Below are 26924 nucleotides of genomic sequence, written 5' to 3'. Positions count from 1 at the left end.
TTCTTTTTTAAATGATAATTACATTAAAAAGAGTGACATTTCATCCAATAACTTGGTCAATACCAACAAAGTGAGTTTGGATCAATCGTATGCGGCTAAAGTGAGTCGTTCAAAAGCCCAAAATGTAATTATTATTCCTAAAGGAAATCAAGATAAAGCAAAGACTTTGAGTGAAGTAAAAAAAAGTGTTGATGTTTGCAAGCTTGGGTTAGGGATTGAAAAAGTTAATGTTACTAAAAAAGGTGCTGTTGTGGTTGGATGCTCTAAAAAGAGTGATAAAGTTAAGCTTGCTACTGAGATCAAGAAGAAAATTGGTGGTGAATATGAGGTTAAGATACCTCAAAAAAAGATGCCAAAAATTAAAGTTGTATCTGTGGATAAAGAGATTATTGAACTTGGTGATGCTGAGGTGATTGAAACTATTGTCAGTCAGAATGATTTGTTGATAAAAGGTGATAATAAGTTAGTAGTCAAGAATAAATTTGTAAAAACTGGTAAAGAGTATGGTAGTATCATAATAGAAGTTGATCCATTGACTCATAAATTATTATTATCTAAAGAGAGAATTATTGTTGGTTGGAACAAGTGCAGAGTATTTGATTGTGTGAGTGTGTTAAGATGCTTTAAATGCTGGAGTTGCCATCACTTTGCCAAAGATTGTAAGAATGAAACTGTCTGTAGAAAATGTGCTGATGAACATGAAGAGAATGTGTGTAAAAGTAATAAGTTAAAATGTATTAACTGTGTTAAAATATCGAATGAATTTAAACTAAAAAATATTAAGGTGGATCATGCTGCAACTGATGAAAACTGCTCATATTATATAAGAATGGTTGAAAGAGCTCAGAAGAATACTCTGCACTGTGATGAATAGCAACTAGGTTGCTTTAAAAAGCATAGTTTCAACAATTATATCAGAATTGAACAGTTCAGCTGTGATGTAATTGTGTTGAATATCCAGGGTTTCTTTTCTCATAAAGACCAACTTTTGTATTTTATTGAGGAATATAATCCTAAGATAATATGTCTTACAGAAACCCACATTACTAGTGATGTGGGGGATTTTGAAATTGAAATACCTGGATATAATGGTGTTAAAGTTGTGTCTCATAGTGTAAGAACTGGTGGTGTATCAACTTATATTGCAAAGGACTTGAAATTTAAAACTATTAAGAACTTTTATGATAATGGTTTAGATGAGAGAAATGTATGAATGTGTTCAGTTGTTGTAGATTTTAATAATGAAAAAGTTGTGATTAGTAATATATATCATTCACCTAGCACCAGTGATGATTTATTCATTAACAGACTTATAAAAGAGTGTGAATTCATAGTGGATTTAGGTAAAGTAGCACTAGTGGGTGATTTCAGTATTAACTTTTTGAAAGACAATCAATATAAAAGAAAACTGGTTAAAGAAATGAGCCTTCTTGGTTTGAAGCAGCTAGTGTATCAACCAACTCGTGTGACTGATAGATCTGAAACATTGATTGATTTGGTGTTTGGTGATGATAAGAATCTAAATACTTTTGTCCTTAATGATTGTTCTATCACTGATCATTCTGTAGTAGCTATCAAATTTATTAATAATAAATTGTGTAATATAAAGGCCCCAGGAAAGAACAAATTTATGTGCAATAGAAATATTAATAATTGTAACAATTCTTCATTAAAAGAAAATACTGATGTTTTGTTTAATAGGTTAAGTTTAGAAATTACTGAGTGCAATGATGATGATGACTTTGATGGTTTGATTGAACGTGCATTTAGTAAAATTATTGGTATTTATGAGATCAGCTGTCCAATGGTTGAAAGGAAGATTCCAGTTACTCATCTGAATAAGCCCTGGATTAATAAAGATATTAAAGCAAAAATAAGATAGAGAAATTAGTTGTTTGTACAGGCTAAATTATCTAAGTGTGATGTTGTATGGAATATGTTCAAAAGTATGCGTAATGATATAGTATCATGTATTAGATATAGTAAAAAAGTATATTTTGAATCGCAAATAGATGGCAATAAGTTTGAACCAGTTAGAATGTGGAGATTTTTAAAAGAAATATTAGGTAAAAGTAATAGTAGTTGTTGTCCTTTTGATAATATGTTATCTACTGATTTTAATGAGATACAACTGGCAAACAAATTTAATAAATTTTTCTTAGATAGTATTAATGAGATAGTTCAAAATGATGGAAGCAATACTGTTATAAGTGATATTAAATATGTATGTGTTGAGATTTTTGATGAGTTTGAAATGGTTGAACAGGAATATTTAAATAAAATTGTTAGAACATTGAAAAATAGTAAAAACTGTCTTTTTAGCCCAATTTTGTCTTTAAAGTCTGCCCAATTCAGTTTCAAATGTTCTTATGTATGAACTATAATATATGGAACTGTTGAAAGAATTTAAAAAATTGGGCCAAGTTCCATAGTTTTTTGGTTTTGAAGATTTTTTTTTTTGTACTTCAAAATTAACTGAAATTCTATAAGTCAATAGTACATTGCTAGTTCGAAAAAATTATGAAAAAAGACGCAGCTAACTTGGCGTTTTACTTGATTTCAAATGTTTTTTTGATCTTACCTTTTTTCCATTTATACTAATTTTACTTGAATGTGGACTTGGCGCCAGTTTTTACAGGCATTCCTAGATGCCTGTTTTGTGCGGATTTATTATCCAAAGAAAAAATCATCGTTGGATGGAATAAATGTAGAGTTTTTGATTGCGTAAGCGTCTTAAGATGTTCTAAATGTTGGAGCTATCATCATTTCGCCAAGGACTGTAAAAATGCAGTAGTCTGCAGAAAATGTGCTGGTGAGCATGAAGAAAAAGAATGTAATAGTATTGAATTGAAATGTGTTAATTGTGTTAAAATGATAAATGAATTTAAACTGAATAATATTGATGCTAAACACAGTGCAACTGATGGTAATTGTGCGTGTTATAAAAATATAGTAGAAAGAGCTCAACGTAACACTCTCTATAGTGATGAATAGCAGTTAAGTTTCTCTTCAGAAGAAAATACGAGCTATGATATAATTGTGATTAATATTCAGGGATTTTTTTCTCATAAAGATGAGTTATTTTATCTTATCAGCAGAAGTAATCCAAGGATAATTTGTTTGACTGAAACTCACATTACTGAGGATGTTGATGATTGGGAGATTGATATTCCAGGATATAATTGTGTTAAGGTTGCATCTTCTAGCTCAAGAACTGGTGGTGTTTGTACATTCATTTCAAATGATCTTAGATTTAGAGTTATTGATAATTTTCATTTAAATAAGACTGATGAAAGAAATGTATGGATGTGTACAGTGAATGTAGTCATAAACAATAAACATTTCATTATCAGTAATATTTATCACTCTCCAAATGCTAGTCATGATAGTTTTATAAACAGACTTATAAAAGAATGTGAATTTTTGGTTGATTATGAGAACTTAATATTAGTTGGTGATTTCAATATAAACTTTTTAAAAAATAATCAGTATAAGACCAGACTAGAGAAAGAGTTGAGTCTTTTTGGGTTGAAGCAGTTGGTTCAACAACCAACTCGTGTCACTGAAAATTCAGAAACATTAATAGATTTAGTGTTTGGAAGAGATGAAAATTTTCTAACTTATGTCCTTGATAATTGTAGGACTACTGATCATTTCATGGTTGCTGTAAATCTTTATTCTGATAAAGTTAGATGTAGTAAATATGTAAAAAAAGATTCAGTGTTATACTCCAGGAACTATAATCATTGTGATAGTCTGTTACTGACAAAAACTCTGGATGAATTGATCTCTTTTTCAGATTTGGATTTATCAGAAAACATAGATGTTAATGATTTATTTCATAGTATTAATAATGCAATTAGTAATAGTTTTGATGTAAGTTGTCCTATACAAATGTATAAAATTCCTGCCCATCATTTGAATAAACCATGGATTGATGATGAAGTTAGAACAAAAATCAAATTAAGGGACATGACATTTGTAGAATATAGGATCTCAAAATGTATGTTAAAAAGGGAATTGTTCAAAAGTATGCGTAATGAAATTGTATCTTTGATACGCTTTAAAAAGAAACAATACTATAATGCACAGATAGACTGTAATAAACATGATCCGGTAAAAATGTGGAAATTTCTGAAGCAAGTTTTAAAAAAAAGTAATACAGTAAATAATTTTATAAATTTGTTAAATGATGAGACTGATGAATTGTTATTATCAAATAAATTTAATAAATTTTTTGTTGAGAGTGTGAATGAGTTAGTCTGTCACAGCGATGAAAGTAATAGTGTATATAATTTTAATTGTATGAATGGAGAATTATTTGAAGAATTTAAGATGGCTAGTTATGAGAATGTGAATAGAATTATTAAGACTTTTAAGAACAACAAAAATAAAGATATTTCCTTTTCTGGAGTTGCGTTAAAGAAATTATGAGAAGTCAACCCGAATATAGTGGAATTTATGATCAATTTCAGTTTGAAATATGCTATTGTACCTGATTGCTGGAAAAATTCTGTAATCCATCCAATTCCTAAAGTTGCTAATACTACTAAAATTGATGAATTTAGACCAATAAATACTTTACTAGTTGTAGAAAAAGTAGTAGAGCAGATTGTGAAAGAGCAACTTATAGACTTTATAGACAAAAATAATATTTTAGCGAAAGAACAATCAGGTTTTAGAAAATTACACTCATGTGAAACTTTATTACATGAAGTTTTAAATTTATGGAGAGGAGCCTTGGATGGTGGTGACTTTGTTGGTGTAATTTTTATTGACTTTAGAAGAGCATTTGAAACTATTGATAGAAAATCACTACTCAGTAAAATGTCTTGTTATGGTATTAGGGGTGAAGTATTAAATTGGTTTAAATCATATTTAGATGGTAGAACACAACAAGTGCAAATAAATGATGTATTATCTGCTAAGCTTCAAGTGCAATTTGGTGTGCCTCAGGGTTCTAAGTTAGGACCCTTGTTATTTATACTATATATTAATGATATTGTGAGTGAGCTAAAAAATGATGGCTGTGATTGTAGGCTTTTTGCGGATGATCTCATTATTTTTATAAGACACAGATATACTGCTAAAATCGAAGATAGTCTGAATAAGTGCTTAAGTAAGTTAGAAGTATGGATGAAATCAAACTCGCTTATTATTAATTTGAAAAAGACTGTATTTATGTTCAGTCGTGATTGTAGAAAATTAGTTCCCAGTAGTGGATGTAACATTTTATTCAATCAGTGTAGAATAAGCGAAGTAAACCAAACTAAGTACTTAGGTGTTATCATTGACAATGGTTTAAAATTTGATGATCATGCGCTACAAATGATTGAAAAGATAAGTAAAAAAATAAATTGTATGAGTAGATTGAGATATACTCTCAGTAGCTATGCTAAAGTTACCCTGTATAAGAGTATGGTGTCTCCTCATTTTGAGTACTGTGGCTCGTTATTTTTTAATTTAAATCTAAGGTACTTAAGCAAGTTACAGATATTGCAAAATAGAGCAATGCGAATAATTTTGAATGTAAATAGATATACTAAGATTAAAGATATGCTTGATGCTCTTGGATTTTTGTCTATAGAACAGAGACTGAAATACAATGTCTGTACCTTCATCTTCAAAATGTTGAATAATATGTTACCTGAGTATGTCTGTAATCTAATATTGTATAAGAATCATATGTATTCTTTAAGGAGCAAAGGTAACTTATATGTTACGAGAACAAGGACAAAAAGTAGTGAAAAATGTATCAATTATTTTGGTTTCTTGCTATACAATAGTTTGAGTGTGCAACTAAAAAATGAAAATGATTTTGCTACATTCAAAAGGAAGTTGTTGTTAGAAATTAAAGAAAAAAACATATAATTGAATCTATATGTGAGCTTTCTTCATTTCTTTTCGTTTCTTTTCTTTTTCTTAAATAATTATGTCATTTGACCGATTCTATTGTATCGACGGAAAAGCAAAGTGCATATTTTAGTAAAGATTAAGCAGGAAAATATTTATGTTATAATGTCACATTTGTAATAACATTTTTCTTGAGCTTGTATTTATTCTATATATATATTCATTTATTTTACTTCTTTTGTTTATATTAAGGTGCCTTATGTAACGAATGTGATTTATTTTAAAATGTATAAATTTTGTATAGCTTTTTTTTGCTAATAAATGATTAATAATAATACATACATACATACATACATACATTCATTGGCACTTCGAAATCAATTGAGTAAAAGTCATATGTACAAAGAGACCTTAAACTATGCGTTATATAAAAATCCTGTACATGAAAAAAAACGTTAATCGGAATAGCGTTTGTAACCACAACATGTTAAAAAATAAAGATATATATTAAATAAAATGTCAAGCAACACATAGAAAGAGATGATTCACCAAATCCATAGAAGTATCCGTCAGATGACACACACACACTGATTGAAAGATAAGAAAACGAAAAAAATGTGCTTGATTGCTAAAATTTATCCCATCAATCGTTTGAGAGCTCATTTATACCTAATGTCTAAGTAGATAAGCAGGGCCGTTCCTGGATCACTCTGCAATACCAGCCAAGTTAAAAAAGTAGGTTCTGATCCGCACTAATTACTGACCGCGATAACTTTGACAATAAGTTACCGACCGTGATAAGTTATCGACACTGATAAATTATCGGCAGCGATTGATTGTGATTTTTTTTACCGACCTCGATAAGTTATCTTCAGTGACAATACCGATTTTTTACCAACCGCGATTAAAATGTCATTATTAGCAAAAATAACTGATTTTCAAAGTTCTGTCAATGTATTGATATTCTATCAAAATTTGCGCCACCGACTATCGGGTTTTTCTGGAAATAAATGAATAAAAACAGTAATCTTTTTTGTGTACACAATTTATTTATAGCAAAAAAAAAATTTGATTAATACATGAATAATATAATAATAATTATATAATGTATATATATATATATATATATATATATATTTTATGATATTTTATGTTAGTTTTCTCATTTGCGCACTTAAAGGTTTATACTCTATTATTCGATCATGTAAGATCGAACAATAGGCTGATGTGTTAGCAGAAACAGTTTTTGATGATTCAAATTCCAGTCGAACATTAACTGGTCCTGATTTTAAGGATTCATTTTGTTTAGAGAAAACAATTACAACGAGTGGTGCTATATCTATAAATTTTTTTTTTGTGAGTAGAGGTTCTGCTTCTTTATCATAATATGATGTTTGGAAATCTCTATACATATCATATAATAAGGCAAATTGATTGGGACTTATGTCAAGATTCATGTTGCCATATGGATAGCATTGTGAATTAAGGAAAAGTTTTACATCCCTTAAATCACAATGATCGAAATGACTTGCATCTTTTGTAAATTTGTAAATTTCCTCCTAATATAAAGGGAACTTTTGCTTGGCAACAGACATTAATCTTGATGTTGAACTGAGATATGTATCTCATCATTATTATTATATGTTGTAGATGCATATGGTTGATAAGCATACACCTCAATGTGTGCAATAGACTCATCAAATATGACACCTTTGCTTATTGCTAATTTTTCTTCTTCCATGGTAAAAGAAATGCAAGACAACACACTTTCACTTTAATTTCGTTGCACTTTTGCCTATTTTCGATGACTGATGGGATTCAGGCATGATATGTTAGTTTTATAGCTTCCCCCTACTATTGGTTTATAAACAATCCCCATCACGTGACTGATTTCAAATGTAAACATATTGTTACAGTTTCACCACGTAAATTAACCAGTTGACCGTCTTGACCAACAATGAGCAGTTGTAAATTATGTATTGTCTGTACGGTGATTGGAAGATAAATGACGTTTGATGGAACTTCAATGATCTTATATCCTGGTAGAACTGATGGGAAAAATTCGTGAATCGTATGTACCAACTGATTATTCATGTATGCTCCTGTAGTAATATTACATTCAATCCTTAATGCATTAATTTTCAAGATAGACACTGGTAAGTCTGATGTATGAGTCAATTTTGGAATAATAACTCGTGGACTAAAGCCCAACAAACTACCAATAGAATCATGCGGTTTGAAATTTATTGTTGCATTTTCACTGTAACCTTCACTTTGTAGTTCATTATTATTGGGCTTAATAGAAATTGATAATTGAGTATCAGCTTTCTTCAAATAATTTTCAATGTCTTCAATTTCATAGCTTTCTGTGGGTATTTTAATACTTTTATCTTTACCATTGAGTGTATAATGAAATTTATTATTGCCGTTATCAATATTTGGAATGGAATTGTAGGTTAACAATATCACAAGTCCTAGGGTATATTTTTTAGATGATGATAATTCAATTGGTGGAAAATAAAACGCTTCTAGAATGGACGTTTGTCCAGACAATGTTAACGTGAATGAATCATCCATGACTGATGCTTATTGGAAAGTGCATATTACTTTTATATTTTTCTACGTGAAAATTTTAAACATAAGTGTCCGCAATTATCTGTACTGTAATCTTGTATTTTTCATGATTGTACAGTATTTTATCAACATTAAGACATTTCATAAGCTCATGTAGTGGCTGCAAATTGCCAAAACTGTCATAATATATAACTTTATTACCACGTTTTTTATATGCCACCCAATGTGTTCCAGGTCCAGTTTTATCATCGAGATTAATAATTGCTGATTCATTTTTCCACGGTCTAGATTTTGGAAGATCATTTCGCATAAAAACACCACGAAAAAAGGGTATTTTCATGATTTTTGCATATTTTTGTAGTTCAATATCAGTCAGTGCACGATGGGGTAAATTTAAAAGTTTTCTTTTTTTTACCTATTTCAAATACAATCCTATTCCTCTCTTGTGCGGTTTCAGACATAGACCTTTACCCAAAGCTATGGCTTCCATTTTCTCGTTATGTCGTTTAGCTTCTTCTAATTGACGTTTGGCGTCTCTAGCATCATTAATTGCTTTTGCAATGCCAGCAGCGCCACCTGCTACAGCACCAACTGCACTTGAACCTGCAAATAGAGGTATAAGAGACAAAATACCTCCCACTTTTGGCGGCATGGGTATAATACGTGAAACTTTGATTTTTTTCTTTCCACCAGCATCGCGAACAGTCTTTCGTGCAGCAGCTAATGCAGATTAAATAGGATCTGAACTGGAATTTAACACAAGCTTTGCTGAATCAACAACTTTTCGCAAATGTTTAACTCTCTTGTCCTTTTCATTTTTTTCTTTCAAACCCATTCTCAATTTTGATTTAACTTTCGTAACGTTGGAAATTCCTAAAGCAGCAATTCGTTTAGCAATATCTGCGTCTCTCGCAAAAACACGTTTCATAGATTTTTCAGCAAGTATTCTATCAGCTGCGTTTCTATCTTCAATGTTTTCTCGATTTTGCGAATATGCAATATCGTGTTCTTTACAAGCAGCGTCCAATGGATTGATTCCTGGATCTCTACTTGCTAATCTCTTCTTCAATTGAGTTCCCGGACCACGATAGTGATATCCTGGTATATGAAGTTCAAATGGCAATTTGTTTATAAGTGTGTTAACAATACCAGCACCTCGTTTTTTGATACGTCTTCGCACTATCATTATTCAAGAACGACTAACTTAACACCTATAAAAGATGTAAATTTATAGCTAAAATGTTATTTTACATCAAGATGAAGTTCAATCAACAAGACATTAAGTTGCCTGTAATTAACTTTGACCTATCACGAGAAACAAATATCAAACGTCACGGACAACTTTTACCAATCAGTGTCCGCGGTGTTATTTGTGGTCCATCAAATTGTGGAAAGACAAATACTCTTTTAGCACTTAATGTATATCCAAATGGCCTATGATTTGAAAATATTTATTTGTATTCAAAATCATTCAACCAACCTAAATATCAGTTTTTAAAAAAAATAATTGAACCAATTAAAGGTATTAAATTTTATGCTTTTAATGAGCATGAGGAAGTGGTAAAACCGGATGAAGCAAAACCCAACTCAATCATGATTTTCGATGACGTAGCATGCGAAAAACAAGATAATATGCGAACCTATTTTTATATGGGACGACATAGAGATATTGACTGCTTCTATCTTTGTCAAACTTATGCACGAATTCCTAAACATTTGGTGCGTGACAATACAAACTTTCTTGTACTTTTCAGGCAAGATGACATGAATCGAAAACACATTTACGATGATCATGTAAATACTGACATGACTTATTCTCATTTTCGAGATAGATGTTCAATGTGCTGGAATAATAATAAATATGGCTTCTTGGTAATTGATAATGACGGTGATCTTAATAATGGGCGATAAAGAAGAGGATTTGATTGTTTCATAATTATAAATTCACCGTGAAAGATTAAACTGTACATTATTTATGTGATTGTCAAAGTGTCAACATGAAAACTACGAAGCTGCAACAAGAAAAAAAAATATTGCATCAAATAGCGAGAGCTAGTGATGCAATACGCCAATAGCATAAGTTGATTAAACTACGAAGAGATATGACTCAACAAACCATGAGTGAAATATTTAAACTTATCTTCCTGACAGAAGTATCAGAGTAGATAAGAATTTAAAAAAATTTACCGACATAATCAGTAAAAATATACCAAAAAGTGGAGAAAGTTTACCACAATATATGATTAAACATAAACAAAATCATCCTACCGATTACATTTATTAGAATGATCCTAATGAATTTGTAGGTCGACTTTGTTGACATATTGCATCTCAAACTGATGGAAATTTCAGTCATACTAACGAAATTTTATCAATTTTAGAGGAATTGCGTGAAGCTGAAATCATTTATTAATCTGATGTATTCTACAAAGCTACTCATTCTTTAAAGAACTTTTGAAGTGAGAGGTTTAAAGATGAGTGTTGACGTTTTTGGACGACAATTAGCGAAAGATATTGTGAAAAGTGCTGTTCGTGGGCCTCCTGGTGAAGGATTCAAATTAACTGTGGATCAACAGTTTGACATGGATAATAAGAGATTGTGTAATCTCGCTGAACCAGTAGATTTGAATGATGCAACATCATTAGGAGTAATTGAAAAAAAGATTACAATTTTTTAAAAATTTATTGAAATAGAATTACGTCGGTTACGCGAAACTGTAGCAAATTTAAGACGAATTGTTGAAGAAAATAGAGAAAGAATCAAAATCATTAATGTTCAAGTAGAGCAACATATTGAATCATCACAAGAACATCGTAAACGTCTGAAAGAAGAATTGAATGATACAATTGAACTGCATGAGTCAGATCGATTTTGTTTACTGAAAAAAGCAAATCATAAACAAGCTGAAAGTATTAAACAATTGGAGGAAAATATTCGGAAATATATTGATCAGCAGCATCATGAACAAGGAAAAAAAAAATAATAACTGAAGAGCTGCATAGACCGGTTAGAAGAAATTATCAACGACGACATGTTGATATACGTGGGCTTGATGAAACTTGGCAAGCTGATCTAGCTGACGTGACAGCATATAAATCTTATAATAAAGGTCATCAATATTTATTGACTGTTACTGATATTTTTTCAAAATACGCTCGGGCTGTTCCACAAAATCTCAAAATGGTAAAGATGTAGCTCATGCAATAAAATCGATTCTATCACAAAAAAGAGTGCCAAAATTTTTGCATGTTGATAGAGGAAAAGAATTTTACTATAAAGAATTTGAAGCACTTATGGAACAATATAATATCAAAATGTATTCCACATCAATAATCTTAAGGCATTTATATGTGAACGATTTAATCGCACATTAAAAAATCAAATGTGGAAACAATTTACGTTGCGAGGTAATTACCAGTGGATAGACATCTTACCAAAATTGATGACATCATATAACAATAGCAAACATAGAAACATCAAAATGAAACCGATTAATGTTACTTCAGCCAATGAGAAACAATTACGTCATACTATTTACAATAATAAACTTGAAGTTCAACAAAAAATAAAAAAGACTAAATTTAAGGTTGGGGACAAAGTACGCATAAGTAAATATAAGCATGTCTTCGAGAAGGGATACACCCCTAATTGGACAACTGAAATCTTTAATGTAAGTCAAGTATTGAATACTGATTCAGTAACCTACAAGCTTGTCGACTATCAAGATCAACCGATTGAAGGAGGTTTTTATCAAAAAAAATTGACAAAGGTTCGATACCCTGATATTTATTTGGTAGAAAAAGTTCTGAAAAAACGTGGTAATCAAGCTTTTGTCAAGTAGTTAGGATTTGATAAAACACACAGTAGCTGGATTAACATAAAAGATTTATAATGTCTCTAACTGATGAGTTAGAAACAATGACTGCAAAAATGTCTTTAGCTGAAGAGCTAGAAACAATGGCTGACAAAATGTATAGTGATGCTCAAAATTACCACGTTATACAAAAGATAAAGCTGCTAATATTAAATGGATATCTTTAACTCATTAAGAACAACAACAAATTAAAAGAGAAAAAAAAATAATTAAACGTCTTGATGAAATTAATAAACGAATGTTAAAAGAAATTTAAAAAAATAAGACCAATAAGTATGAAGATGATTTTGTCATATTATTTGTAGAAGATGAGTTCAATACAAACTAATGTAAATAATTTATAATATTTTTTTTTATTGAATAAATTTTTTTTTTTCTTACAAATTATTCTTTTTTTTTAACATAAACCTCATACTTAAAATAATTTATTTAAACTATTTAATATAAATTATAACTCCAAGGATGTGTATCAGTTGTAAAAACAACTCTTTTATTGTTTTCCCAACTTAATGCTAATTTCTGTCTACTAATTGTATGTACTTTATGTTTCTTGCTGACTATATGATATTCCGTTTTACATAATTTTTCATGATTAAGTAAGCATTTTTTGTAATCATCAAATGTTATAGATTTTATTGTTGCAGTTTTGACACCCTTTGCTTTACTATATTTGTCTTTTTTATTTTGAATTTTAAATGTGTACATTTTTGCTTTTAGACCAATGAATTCCGTCATTATTTCACCTTTATTTTTATCCTTCATAAGGCCTAAAATTTTTTTATCAACTAATGGAATATTAGAACGGTTATTCGGTGGATAGTTTGAGGTGTCAAATTTATGTATATTATCTTTGATGCAATCATAAATATCGGCATTGAAAAATTGATAAATTAAACTATCTGTATCTGTGTATAATAATTTTACCTGATTGTCTGTAAATTGTCTTTTAATTAAATTGTAATAGAAGTCATAAATAAACATTTTCGAAAGATCTAAAACTACAAATCCTACGTATATCGGCTTATTGAAATATATATTTTTTTGCTCCATTCCTATTATTAACATGTCATTGTCAAAAATTATATTATTGTGGAATTTTGGAGAGGCAATGAGATTTTTTGCACCATACCGACCTTCCCACTGTGTAACTAACTCTACATCTTTATACTTCCGAACGTTTTCCATTGTTTTTCCGTAAACTGCATTATTCATTAATTTATAGAAATTCTTTTCAAAATCATTTTTAGATTTTTTTCGTAAATCTGTATTCAGATCTACATACGTCCTCATCCATGGTGATTGCTTGAATTTAAGGATCCTATGGTTTACGGTGTTCAGGACACAATGGCAAATCTTTATGATGCTCGTGTAAGATTTTTGGATACTCTAAATCAACCTCGAAAACGTAACCAACTGGAGAATCATTGGAGATATTTTTAATTATTTCACAGATATTAGAAATATTGATGTCATCTTTCACCCATTCAAATGATTCAGTTGGTAGGTACTCACTCATTGCTGCTCCATACAAATTATTTACATCAAAATATGAATTTTATTTTTTTATTTTTCTATGAAATTAAGCATTTCCACATTGTCCAAGAGTTCGAGTTCAATTTCTGTACATTTCAACATAGCATCAGAAGCTAATCCAGGTGCAGTGTAGTAATATAACGGATCAAGCGCATAAGTAGAGATACAACTGGTAATCGTCATCGGAAATGTCCGAATCGTTGGGTTTCGAATAGAATTTTGTTTTGTCAGGTAGTTGTCGTTCGTCAAGTTTTTCTCAACTGTCAATACATTCACATGGGAAAACACCTTTACGAGTTACTAATTGAAATTTATCTGGCTCGAGATAGAAACTTTTGGTAATTGATTTTGCGTTATTATCCAAAAATGATGCAAGTTTCTTAATACTATTGCTCATGAATCGAAAGGAATCAATAAATCGTAATTTAACAAATATTTCTTTTTTTCTTTTTTCGTGGGAAATTTTCTGATCAACTGTTTTTGTAAATGCTATGTATTTTTCTTCATTGACAGGTTATAATTCCATATAACCTTTAAATGATGTAGCTAATGATTTACTAAAAAAATGTGAGTCATATCCTGAGAGTTTATGAAAAATGACTGGAATTATGCATGAATTTTGATAATTTAAATTACAATTAACATGAGCAGCGCCTCAATAATTGCCTGTAAAGTGACAGTGATCATGTACTCTCGTTTCATTATGTAAAAATGATTTATTAAAAATGTGACAGATTTTTGCACTACGCAAATCGTTTAACTGTTGGGATGTTAATGGTTTCATTGGTACTATGTTTTCTAGGTAAGTTTTGACAGTTTCAGCTATTTTTTTCAACTCAGTCATGAACCAGTTTATACAATTAACGTCACGTTTAAGATTAAATCGACATTTTGAATTGTCATATGTACAGTGCATATAATAGGCTACACTACATGGGTTATGCTTTTGATTACCTTTATTATCAGGTTCAAGAATACTCTCAAGATCGGCATAGATAGCAAATGGCACAGGCTCTTTAAAATTAAAATTTTAAAATTTTATTTCAACACCTTTTTCCGGAAGTAAAATTCGCGTATCATTCATATTGATACAATCTTTTTGATGATTTTTATATGATTTTTCTATCTTAAAGTGATTTAAACATCTACCACATAAGAATAGTTTGTGTGCATTTTTAGAAATTTAATTTCCAACTAATCTTGAAAGATCCTTTATCAGACAAAAATGAAAAACTGGATTAATATTATTATGTTCATCACCTACTTCTACTCTACTTTGTACCATTAACAGGTGAATACATGGCTCATCTACTTTATAATATTTACTTAAATATAACGGAATAATTTGACAATTATTATCTAAACCATACGTACAGTCATCTAAACCATACCCATTTATTGCTAAATCGTTGAGTTTTTCAAATTTTGGAACATCATGCAAGGTTGGGGGACAGTTGATACCCTTACATTTTAACACACTTTTGTAATCAGGATATGAACTTGTTCTTGTTGAATTTACAAAAACAAGATAAAAAGCTGCAGTAACAGCCCAAAAGAAACAACATTGATCGTTCTTTTTAATATTTAGTACTGCTTTTTTTTGTTGTATTAATTTTTGTAGAAGTATAAATGTAGATTGTCCAGTTAATAGAGGTTGATAACGATTAATATTGACTTGCAAATATTCAATTTCTACAAGTGACCAACCAGAATCTCGTTCTTGAAAATCCTCGACTTTTGTTAGTAGTTTGTTAACAACATTTTCCAGAAAATGTTTTTTTATGTCTGTTGACGGCAAAATTGCTTCATTTCTAACATTAAAGTACTCAATTTCTACAACTGTTCCATCATTTGTTTGATTACTGAATTTACAAGCAAGGACAAAGTTCACTTTTAAATTTTCCCTTACTTGTTACTACATCTGTCAACTTTTCGGTAATCAGCTTTTCAGCGTCCAATAAGAAGTCTCGTAAATTTAACTGTTGCAAGTTAATGACAACACCAGTGCGAATTCGATTCTGGAAAATATTTTCTAAATCTTTCCATCGCATAAATTGTTTCGTTGATTGAAGGCTTCCTTCAACGACTGAATCATTTACGAATTTTTCATGTAACGTTGCGAGTGCTGCAATTATCGATTAAATTCGTTGTTTTTCACTAAACGATAAACCTCTCGATTGCAAATGTCTGTTTAATGTAGTAATATTGTCACTACTAATTCGCACCCACTTATCAATGATTTCACTAGATTCATGATTCAAAGATGGTATAAGCCTCCTCCATCATTTTGATTAAATCAGAATAATAGTTTAATGCACTCATTTTTTTCGACTATACTAGACAAACTTCAGAATTACGATGATAAAAAAGCGTGTTTAAAAAAATTTATATAGGATTTTAGATGACCTTGTAATGAGTGCTATAATCCAAAAAAATTTCTTGAAAGTTCGAGAATATCAATTACCAAATTCAACTTTTATTAAATAACGATTTTCGTAAAATGTAGAGAGGAGAAATATTTAAATCAAAAGAACAATAATTTCCAATTTTTCTTTTTTTTATTTATTGTATTCATTATTCTTGTAACATGAAAATTTTTTTTTTAGATTACATTGATTATCGTAAGATTTACATTTCATCAATTGTATCCATTACATTTTTAACTTCCCAGTGGGAAGTTATAGTAATGGGTCCGATTTTGCGAATCGCTAATTTTGACATATCTCCACGTTTTAAGGTCCCCAGAGTTAAATACGATAGTTTTTACGTGGACGTCTGTGTGTGTATGTACGTATGTGCGTTTGTGCGTATGTTCGTACGTGCGTTCGGAATTATTTTTCGCCTCGATCATCTCGAGAACAAAAAATGATATCGATGTGGGACCAATTGCATTCGACGCGTAATTACGTAACTTAGAACTAAAAAAGTTTTCAGAAAACCGGTGAAGCCATTTTCTTGGCAGAATCAAAAAACTAGAAAAAAAGAAAATTACTTGAATTTTGCAATTTATAAATTATACCATTTTTTAGACGAAATTTCGAGATCATTGCAGAAATATGAATATTAAATGATTGGAATACTTGTATGGATATTTGATGACAATATTTCATCGAAATAAAAAAATTTAAAAAACAATATCAGCAATGAAAGAATTTTAAACTCGTGTCAGGATTGAGGAAACAGCATTAAAGACGCTATAATAGTCAATAATAATTCTCAATAAAATGGAATTGTGTTCATAACAATTGAACATTGTTACTAACAAGTGATCATTGATCATAGTAATATTTAAATAATAAGTTTTGAATTGTTATAAACAATAAAAATAGGGACCCTTTCTATATATATGAGTACTTTTAACGCATAATTTTTCCGTTTACTAAAAAAATGTTACCAACCGTATGCCATAAATGAAAACATACTTTTCTCGTGTATAACAATGAAATTCGTTGTAAATAATGAAAAAAAGGATCTATGAGGTACATTCGAATTCTTCTAACGCACAATTTTTTCTTTTACTGAAATGAAGTAACTAACCATATCAAATGAATAAAAACAGCCTCATTTCGTTCATAACAATTCCATTTGTTGTAAAAAATGGAAACGGGTTCTATTCAAATTGTTTTTTTATTTTTTCCAGTGGTAAGTTGGTCGTGTGGATTTTTCGGGTCGCACCCAGACCACTGCAGAGCACTGATATTTTTTTTTTGACATGTAAAATTTTAGATTACATTCCATCATCAACTATGAATTCAAAAGAATTGTTAGCTCCACCATGGTACAACAATGATAATCTCTTGTCAACGGCCAACTCAACCAATTTTTCAAATTCTTTATGATTTTCCAAAATTTTCACCCTTCTTGGAGGTTAAAATATCATGTAGCTATTTTTAACTGTTGCCACAACTTTTGTTCCATACGCAGTTTCAAGTTCTTTTAAACCAGTAATTTCATTTGTTCTAGACGGTTTTAATGTATCCATCTTTTTGGTTGGTAAGTACGTCTCACACTTGGCAATTCTATTCACTCTTGATAGATCCATTTTTACCGTTTTGAATTATGTATAACAATGTATTTCTTACAGTTTCAATTGATCAGTGATTTTAAACATGAGTTGCATGGGTATAAATACAATTCATCCCCTCCAAAACAAAGATTCCAGAATGTTTCAATTTTTGATGCAATCATAAATTAAAACATGCATAAAAAAAAAACGTTTGCATAATGTTTCATCATCATCTCCCGCTGAAAACTTCCAGAACATGTCAAGGCTGTGAATCAGCCCTGAGATCATTTAAATTCTTACTTGATTTTCCAAGAAAAAATCAAATGCATAAAAGTTTTAAGTAATTTAGATGAGCTTGGATGTCCTTCGCTACATGTTCTGGATATGAATCATTTAAGTGATTGTGGGGTGCATAATGGAGAAAATAAAAAATGTGCACAAAAGAATGTAAAAATTCTAAAAGCATGGTATATGGTGAATTTTCATGAAAAACCCCATTTGAGAAGTCATTTAAATTGTATTGTTTATTGAAAAATATAACAAAAATGTCAAGTGAAGATTTTGCTTGCCTTCCAAAGTATTTTTTCTTGACGATTGTTCCAGAATACATCGACGATATTTGGGATAAATTACCGGAACATTTACAACTCGATAGAGATATCTTATTGCATCGTAAATGTTACAAACATTACATGTCATTAGATCATACAAGAACATTGATAATTAATTGTATTGATTGTAAAAAAGAAAAATTCATTTATTCAAATACATAAAATGGAAATGTATAATTTTTATTTCTTAAATAAAAATTCTTTCTCAAGATAAAAATCTTATTATTATCGTTAAAGAAGTCATTTAACGTAAATAATTATAAATCATAGTTCAGAAAATATAAAATGAAAGAAGATAATAATCTTTCGTTTCAATCATTTTTTTACATTCAAAATACGTTTAGTTATGATTACTCATACAGTAAATAAAATATTTCATAATATATATTCTGTCTTACTTCAACAAGTAACGAAGAATGAGAGCATAAACAAAGTGAAAAAGAGATAAGGGTGAGGAAAATATGATGCAGTCGACCGACTGAGTCAAACGTTAACGTTTCTAAATGAAATAAAATAAGTCGATTATTCTTCGACACATGGCCCTTTCAACTCATGCATGAATCACAGCTTCTTAGCGGAGAATAAAAGTATAGACAAAGTGAGGAAGCGGCGGCGGAGCGAGAAAAAAAAGATAGCAGAGGCATGAGCGACAAAGAAAACACGTTTAATTAAAAATCCAATCGAAAAAATATGTGTCTAAAATTATTTATCGATAGTAGAGATCGTTTACAAACTATTTGAATAATTAAAAAAGAAAAAATGTCATTTATAAATTTTTTTTTAGTGAGAAATTTTTCTTGTTGTCAAATTCTTTTCTTTATCTGTAATTTGATGCTGAGTGATGTGATCAAGGCCTCTCTATATAGATTTAAATCAATATCGTTCAATGATTTTTTTATCATTGGCCTCTTTGAAAAATATAAACATTTAGCCATGGTGTATGATGCATAGGACAAAATATTTAGTTCATTTTCGACAGTCAAACTGATCAAACCATACCAAGTAAGTAGTGACTTTTGCTTCATTCAAGTATAAAAAGTGTGTTTTTTTTTCATTTTTATGCATTAATATAATTATTTATTGAGTGTAATTGTGAATTTTATAAATTGTTAAATGATAATTTATCAAGTGGGAGAATTTTTCTTTTTTTAAGTTTGAAAAAAATCTATCATAATCGTTATTACTTTTTAGAAAAAGATGTGCACTTTTCTTTTCCCGGAGGCCAGGTTCAACCTACCGATCACCCTCTTAGAAATTATTATTCTAATGACACTTGAAGATCATTGGGAAGAGACGGGAGGGATAGAAGGCGCTACCCTTACACTTTGTAGCGTAACGGCTACCTGCTTAACGTTCCCCGGTAACGTCGTATGGTTGAGGATAAAAGGAGACATCTCCGTCGTACCACCATCTCTAAGCCAGGAAATCATCACTGTCGAAGACAGTGATAGTGAGGTGGAAGTTCTACTTCCTTCTCCAGCGACTGTGTCATGGGAGGATAGTGAGGTAGAATTTCTACCTCCTTCACCTCTAACAATCGATGACGATGATAATTATGATGATGATTCCACTGACTATGATGATGGTCATGATACTGTAAGTCTTGTTTTATGATTAGTTTTTCTAGTTTTACTTATATGAAAAAAGTTATTAAAGGAAATAATTTTGATTCTTACAGCTAGATTAATGCTACTTCGGAACCATCATTTAAGGGATCATTTTTTTTTATAAAAAAGAAAAAATATATTATAATTTTTTTTTAATAAAAAGAAATTTACTTAAAAGAGAAATTGTTTTTACTCTAAAACCTTTTCCCAATCATCTAACATCCTTGAGACACATCACAGCCATTTTTTTTTTCTACGGTTATTTTTTTTGCTCATAATTATAATATTATCGCTGAAGATAATTTATCACCAATCAGGATCGGAAAAAAAATCGCTGCCGATAATTTATCAGTCTCCATCACTTATCACGGTCAGTAAGTCGGTAACTTATCGTCAAAGTTATCGCGGTCGGTAATTAGTGTGGATCAGAACCCACTTTTTTGACTTGGCCGGTATTGCAGAGTGATCCAGAACCGGCCCTGCTTATCTCCTTGTCTACATGGCATTATCAAGCATAAATAACGTATACTTTCGAATAATTAGTGAGCGGAGAAACAAAAATCTTTAGTGGTGATAGTTTAGGACATCTATTAACAAATAAATGTCAAATGTTTCTGAGTATTTGTGCAGTAAAAGAACAAACGTCCATTGCGGTAATAGCTTTGAACATCAAAATCTGTAGTAGTGATAGTTTGGAACATAGTAAATACGTAATATCTCCAAAGTAACCATGTTATACATGACGTCGACTGTGAGAGATCACGTATCTGAACGGTGACGTATCGAATCGTATTTAATATCATTAAAGGCATAGGGATACATACACTAATTTAAATACGAAAGAATCAACGAAATTTCTTTACATACAGCTATTACCAAATTGATATCAATACTTAGTACAATGGTGACGGAGTAAATCGTATTTCATGTCCTCTTAGTCATACGGTGTTATGCACTAATTTAAATACAGGAGGATCAACAGGATTCCTTTACAAACATTTATTAACAAATAAAATTCGATACTTTTAAGTGATTATAGAAAAAACCAAAAAAATTTCGTTATAGTGATAGTTTGAGACATAATTAATACAATATGTCCCTAAAGTATCATTATGTTATATATGGCGTCTATTTACAGGGCATCACGTCTTTAAATGTTGACAGAGCATATCGTATTTCACGTCCTCTTAGTCATACGGAGACATGCACTAATTTAAGTACGGAAGAATCGACGAAATTTCTTGTCATACAACTATTAGGAAATGAATTTCGCAACTTTTGAGTGATGATTAAGAAAAAAAACGAAAGTCCGTTGTGGTGATAGTTTGAGATATAATCTTCCAGGTTATGTCTTCAAGGAACGTCATGTTGTACATGGTGTCTGTTCGCAGAGCGTCACGTATCTAAAAGGTGACGATGCAAATTATATTTAATGTCATCAAAGTCCTACGGACATCTTATCTGTTGTCCTCAAAGTCATTTAGACACATACAAAAATTCAAATACGGAAGAATCAACAGAAATTTTTTGACATACAGCTATTACCATATCAGGGTCGATACTTTATGTATTTATTGTAAGGAAAAACAGAAGTTAATTGAAGTTAATCAAAATTTAAGTGTATGTGTCTATATGACTTTGTGGTAAGACAAAAGAATTAACGGAAATTATTTTACATACATACATCTATTGAACATCAAATTACTCCTGAGTATTTGTAATGAGGGGAAACAAAAGTCTGTTGCCGTGATAGTTTAAGACATAATTTTTAAGTTATGTTTTTTAGAATTATTGCATACATACATGTATCAATAAATGAATGTAAACACTTTATTTTATTATTATTAAAAACCTTTGTCAGTTTCAAGTCTAATTTTTTTTATTCATAGATAAAATATATCCGAACTCTGATTAGTGCGACCAATATGTATGTACATAAATATGGACTTCTTGACGACAGTTTATATAAACTTTTCACATATCATGATTTGTTAAAATCCCGATATTGCAAAATTAGATGATTACAACACCATCATTTTTTTCTCTGCAGGAATAATAACATACTCGTTCTGTCAACTAATTCAGAGTAGAGATATCTATTATCAATTTGTGACATTTTTGACTTGTTACTAATTTGTGATGTTATAGATTATACATAGATCATAGTCCGAGGCATGCATTATTGGAGATGTCCTAAAAAGATTGTAGATGTACTATATTCTATTTTTCTACTTTTTAATATCGAATGAAACAGATATTGCACGATGTCGCTCCCATATCTTTATTGAAGTATTTTTTAAAAAATGTATTTACGTAACTTTTGATTACTTTGGAGACAGCCGTCAAAATATGCGTTAATTTGATGCAAAGTATCATATATCGGATTAATAATATGAGTTTTTCATACTTTGATTACTGTCCTAAAAGTATGCGTTATTTCAATGGGTCCTCAAAGAATGCGTTATTAATATAAATGCCTGAATTGTTATTAATTAATTGTTATACTTGTATCACATTAGGTAAGCTCTTAACTATGAATGTATGCAAAAAAAATGAGTCTCAAACTATGCGTTACACATACATATATACATATTGTGACGTTATTTTTCGATAACGTTCCTTTGTCAGCTCTAGAATTGTTTTATTGAATATTTAAGGCTGATAATAGCCAATTTAGAGTGTTCCAGTAACGATTTAGAAAATAAAACTATTTATCTGAAGCTCATTCGCGCAATTACCTTGACTTTGATAGTCCGATTATACATATTTTCAAGCGTTTTATTTATCACAATTATTTCCCCTACGCCAAAGTATTAAATTATTTTATTAATTTTATTTAAAGTCATGAGTCATTGTAATTATGTAAATTTCTTTCTGCGTATTTTAGGCAAAATTATAATCTTTATTCGTATTTTGTGGCGTAGGATAGTTATTTATAACTTCTTATTGATATGTGTTGATTTATTAATTTATTAATTATACCAAGGTTCAGGGATCCATTTAGTAATTCAATTTAGTGGATAAAGTCTCAATAACCCAAGTAAAGCAGAGCCGAGATAAACAAGTAAATCTGTCAACCACATGGACTGTTGGGAGAAGAGTTGGGAGGCTGTAGCGGAGTAGAGGACCAAAAGCAACATGTCACCCTGCAGTTTTCCCATGCAGGGAAACGTCCTAGCTCTAAGGGTTGTAGTCACGGGGCTGTTGCCAGTAAAATGGGACTCCAAGAAGAAGATGGAAGTATGGAAGAGGTCGTAGTCATTCAAGTTTTGAATTAGATATTAAGTTTTGCAATTAGGATTAAGTTGGTGCATATTAGTTTTAAGTGACCCCTCCATATGAAAATCTGGGAGAAGTCACGTGAAGATAACCACCAATATAAAATGTGATTCGACAAATTGAAGACGTTTTGGAGTAGAGGGAAAAGAAAATGAAGATAAGAAAGAAATTAAAGAACGAGATTTTGAAAATATTTTCGAGAGTCGATTGCGGACTGAGCTCTTAGGTAGTCGACGGCAAGCTGTGCCCATGGAGAGTCAATTACCATCTTGTTGGGAGAGAAGAGCAGAGAAGACTCCAGTAAGCAGAATGAAGATCAGAAAGGATCTTCAATTCAAATTGAAGGACGTCCAAGACCACCAGGACCGAGTTTGACAAAAGCTACAGTATTGAAAGCTCGTTGCAGAATTTGTGAGTTATTGAGAATGGATTTGTAATGGGTTAAGAGGTAAATTTGTAGTTAGTTAAAATTATTTTTGTTGAATAAAAGAAAATCCGTGAGGCTTGGTTTGCTCTCGTACTCGTTAGTTTAAGCTTAATTGCAGATTTTGATAAAGAAAATATAATTTAGTTTAGTTGATTTGATTTAAAGATTTGTTTATTGAGGAAAACTAAAATATTGCGTTTGTGAGTTTAGAATTTTAAGTTACGATTTATTGAGAAACATTTTGTTCAGAAATATTCTTTAGTTAGTATGTAAGGTTCATTTGGGCTCCAGAATTGTAACAGGTTAGAGTTTAGTTGATTCATTTTGAAGATTGTTATAGCGTAACTGATTATTCGATATAGAAATTTGTGATGATGATTTGAGTTCCAGTAATTGTTAAGAAAATCTAATTAGGTATAATTATTGAAATAAATTGAAGACTTTAAAATATGTTGAATTTGTTAATTGATTTATCGTAGTTTGGAAACCTTCAGCCCACTCCGTTAGTTAGTCATTTTATTTGGTCTTTTTTTTTATTTTTGAGTATTTCTTTTGGTTAATTATATTGTGTTGGCCAGACACGACCCCCTCCACAACCTACACAACTAAGAGCTAGGACATGCCGTGTTCAGGAAGATCCTGATTTTTGTAGAACCATCTGGGTTAAGTTAGATATGAGTTTGCGACTTAGTTTTAAGTATTGAGATTTTGAGATATTGTGTGGATTTTGAGTTAGTTAGTAAGTTTGAGATATTAAGTTTAGATTTAAGTTTGAATTAGTTGTAAGTTATACCAGTTTACTTATTCTGGAGAATAAAATTAACTTGGCGCCCTAAGTAAAGTAGTATTAGTCTCCCAGGGATGATTTTGTCTCACCTAAAGGAAGGTGCGTTATGAAGTCTACCCTTTTGTGGGGGTAGAAAAATAACGTTACAATATATAGATCTATACATACATACATATATACGTAATTATTATTTCTAAGGAATCAGAAGATAAAAAGGAAACCTTGTTAGAAGTGAAGAAAAGTGTTCATGTTTGTAAACTAGGTGTTGGTATTTAGATATAAAAATACATACACACACATCATTCTAAAAATTGGTCAGTATGTTGGCAAATATTATGAAACGTGGAGATATGATGAAAATTCAAATTTCACCAATCAACCCAATTTTAATAACTTTCTAACGGGAAGTTAATAAAATTAGTTGAAGTTTCAAACAAGTTTATATCAATACATTTGAAACTGTGTAAAGCATCATTTAATGACAGAATAATGTTGAGAACATCTCAACTTTTGAATTAGCCTAACCGTTTAAGGATAGGAGAGATTGTGCCGGAACAGAGTAAACAGAAGTCAGGTTTCATAAAAAATATATTATCTTTATTTTTGGCCCTAACAATACACAAAATACACTGTAAGACTTTCTGTCACTGAAAAAGAAGACTGAATGTCGTAAGAAATCACTGAATGTCAATTTTTTATCCACTGAATTTTAAATGAATGTCTGAGAAATGCTTGACTTAGTGTGTTTGGTGTTATTGACCTCCCACATGAGCTCAACACGCTTCACAAGTCAAGAAAATGTGATCGTGCACGTGGTGTGAGCCTATCAATACAATGCAAAAAGAACTTTGATTTTATTACGTGAAGTTAAGAAGACTTGTCCGAAAATATAATTTGATTTTGCTATAGTATGAAAGTGTGAATGTTTCCGTTGAATTCAAGTTACACTAGTACTAATAATTGACTTAGAAAAGAAAGATTTGTGAGAAGAGAATTAGAATCCGTGTACACGTGGATGAGAACAGGAAAAGAATGGCAACAGGAATTTCATTAATAACAATGACCAACGTCGTTGTTGGTGTCTTCACCGTTGCTACTCGAGGAAGCCCGTCTTGACCTGGGTACAATTGAATAATTCTTACGAGTAGTCATTTGGTGGGGAGAAATCTCTCATCTGTCAGCAAGGCTCATTCACACTTTCATACTATAGCAAAATCGAATTACATTTTTGGACAAGTCTTCATAACTTCACGTAATAAAATCAAAGTTCTTTCTGCAAAGCATTGATAGGCTGCAATCTGAGAATTAATTACTTCTCAACAGATAATAATAAATGAAAACTTCTATGAGTCTTTTGTTTTTTTCATTGAATTTTATTAAACCTTAATTTTAAATCCCTACTTGAACTTTTTTCTTTTTTAATTTAACATAAGTATAAAACGTATACTTCACTTTGACTGGCCCAGCTGTAATGGATTTATTTTGTCGTGAACAATCTATTACAAAGAATGGTCCTCTTTCCACAAACATTCCTTTATTTAAGTATGATCTTTTAATATTCTTGCTATGATAAGATAAATGGAAATTCAAAAAAATTTTATATCAAAGTGCATATCTATTATTCATCATATCAATAGTAATGTCAGCATATGAATGACGTTGTGAGTTTAAATAAGCCGCAAAGTCTTCAATTTTACAATGATGGAATTCATCTGCCCGCTTTGTTGAATCATTTTTATGATTTATTCGTAATGAAAATATAATATATCTGGGTTCTTCTAGTTGCTTTGTTGCCTTCACAGATCAGATATGTTTCGTTGTTATAGGTAGAGATGGATATTCATGTAATTCCCATGAAACTTCCCAAGTCAAGGTGTAAGCCATTGTGCTGAAGACTGAATGGCATTGGGACACTGTGTCGCAAACAATGCCCTTGCGGTACCAGGTGACCGCCTTCGTAGCTAGTCTTACCAGTGCAAGAGGCTCTGCACTGGTGGACCTTTACTTTCTCAATAATCGTGGGACTCGAATGGATGACCTAGGCAACATTCGGAGTAGTAGGGGTCTTTTTTTTTGTTACCGGCAAAGAGGATCAAAGGAAAAAGTTCGATAGATCTAATTCACCGTTACACCACAACAAGAAAAAACTTTGCGGGGCAGAGAAAAGGAGAAGGAGGAAGGCAAAGTTGTTAGAGCTGGAGGAATCCAGGGCTAGCACAGTCCGAGCGGAGGCTGAGCCAACGCAGAGGAAACCAGGGACTCCTGTGATAACCAACGGATTCTCTGAAGGCACGGTAACTTCTAGTAGAATCGGGACTAACTTAAAAATTGATACTGGGGCTACTAGCTTCACCAAGTTGGGGTCCTCTACC

The 26924-nt window shown here is 30.9% G+C and overlaps 1 protein-coding gene across 1 annotated transcript in view; it reads right to left on the bottom strand.

Moving 5' to 3' along the window:
- Positions 1–26924, bottom strand: part of fbp (fructose-1,6-bisphosphatase) — a 115308-nt gene that overhangs the window by 25361 nt on the left and 63023 nt on the right. The gene's annotated exons all lie outside the window — the stretch shown is intronic.

Source organism: Chelonus insularis, unplaced genomic scaffold, assembly GCF_013357705.1.
Source record: "Chelonus insularis isolate UGA/USDA-ARS -01 unplaced genomic scaffold, ASM1335770v1 contig_28_pilon, whole genome shotgun sequence".
NCBI lineage: Eukaryota > Metazoa > Arthropoda > Insecta > Hymenoptera > Braconidae > Chelonus > Chelonus insularis.
The sequence above is the reverse complement of the archived record's forward strand: the minus strand, read 5'-3'. Positions and strand labels throughout refer to the sequence as shown.